The following is a 2,001-nucleotide window of genomic DNA, read 5'->3' on the forward strand; positions in this document are numbered from 1 at the left end:
ACATTTTGATCAATATTATGTCTACTTGATCCATTTTAGCTTTAAACATTTTATACTGCCCTCCCTTGTCTTTTATGGTGGTTTTCTTTCTTAAGACTATTTTATTAGAGATTAGTATTGCCATTTCTGCTTTTTTGTGCATACCATTTGCTTGGTATGTTTTATTTCCAGCCTTTGATTTTGAGTCTGTCATTCTCTGTGTTTAGTAGATCTGTCTCTGGTAGACAATAAATTGATGAGCTTTGTTCTTTTATCCATTCTGCTACTCGTTTTCTCTTGATTGTTGCATTTAGTCCATTCACTTTAAGGGTGATTATTGACAGGAAAGGCTTTATCATTGCTATTTTGATGTTTCCTTTTTGTTGTTTCTTATTACTATGGTCTATACATTTTCCATTTGTGTCTCTGTGTGAAGGACTTCCCTTAAAAGTTCTTGGATCAAAGTTTACTTCTTCCACTTCTTGTGCATTCTGAAAGGAAAACAGTAACACTGCTGCTGCCTCTGTAAGAATAAGTGGTTGAGCATCAGGGCTTCATCTTTCCAGAGGCAGCTGATCTGAGAGGTCCTTCCTCTAGCTCTGTTTGGAGATAAAGCCCCTGTGAACCCTTCAGGTAGAGGATGGCTTGCGGCATCCAGTTCCTTCTTTCCAATAGTTTCTGCAGCATGCTGCTACAGTTTCCCCACAAGAGGAAAGATCAGAAAAGGAGCTTAGGTTGTTGGAGCCAGACTTTGAAGTCCCTACAAGAAAAGAACAACTAAAGGAATGAGGGTAAGCTCTGTTTCCAAAGGCTTCTTAGAAAACAGTCCACTAAACTACTGAAAATATTACAAATTATATCTATTTAGTGTTGTATTTGCATTCAAACCATAAACCATGTGATTGAAACCTACAGATTCTTTTTTATTCCATGTGTAATATTAGGACAGCATAACTAGCTTTATTCTTTCTAAAACAAAACTAATGTAGGGTTTTTAACTGCTTCAGATCCTGCTTAGATTATGTGTGTCTTATTCTTTAATTTTTTTGAGAGTTTTTAGAACAAGAAAGATGTTGGTTGTAACAAAAAAGGAATTATAATCTTAAATTATCTAAAAAAAGTTCGAGAATAGAATAAAACAAAAGGATATTGAAAAAACAGATTTTGTCTTGTTTCCACAAATTCCTTAAGTTCTATTTTTCCTGCAAGGGATTTGATTTTTCCTTCATATTTGATAGAGAGTTTTGCTGGGTGTAGGATCCTCAGTTGGCAACTGTTTTCTTTCTACTTTCTGGATATACCATTCTATTGTCTTCTTGCTTACATGGTTTCTGCTGAAAAGTCAAAACTTAATCTGATTGCTTTTCCTTTGTAGGTGGCTCTTTGTTTCCTTGTGCTGCTTTTATTATTCTATCTTCATCTTTTATTTTCGAGAATATGACTACGATACTTGATGACTATGGTCTTGATGGTTTCCTTTTTGAGTTTAGTCTATTTGGTGTTCACTGAGCTTCCTGAATATGGATTTCTTCATTCTTCATAACACCTGGGAAATTTTCTTTCAGTATCTCTTCCAAAATTTTCTCAGTTATTTCCCTTATCCTCTTATATTCTGGAATTCTAATCATAAGTGTATTCTTCTTTTTTATGTTATCTCCATGGTTCGAATATTTTCTTTATGTCTTATCTCTGATTTTTCTTTTAATATGTTTGCATTGCAGTTCTTGTCTTCCAGCTCATTAACTCTCTGTTCCATCTCTTCTCTTCTACTTTTTTGTCATTCAAGGGTGTTGGACACTTTTACCATTTCACCCTTAACAGTCTAGATTCCATTTTCATGCCTTTCTGTTATTTCTAGTACTGTGATGACCCTATTGTCCCATTCTTGTAATGATTTTTTTTTAAGTTCGTGCACCTCCTTATGTATAGGTTCTTATATATATATAGTTATTGCCATTATGTGCCGTTGAGTCGCTTGCGACTCAAGGTGACCCTAGGCACAACAGTCCTAAACCCTGCTCT

This window comes from Elephantulus edwardii, unplaced genomic scaffold, assembly GCF_000299155.1.
Source record: "Elephantulus edwardii isolate Elephantulus edwardi_28Jun2011 unplaced genomic scaffold, EleEdw1.0 scaffold00240, whole genome shotgun sequence".
NCBI lineage: Eukaryota > Metazoa > Chordata > Mammalia > Macroscelidea > Macroscelididae > Elephantulus > Elephantulus edwardii.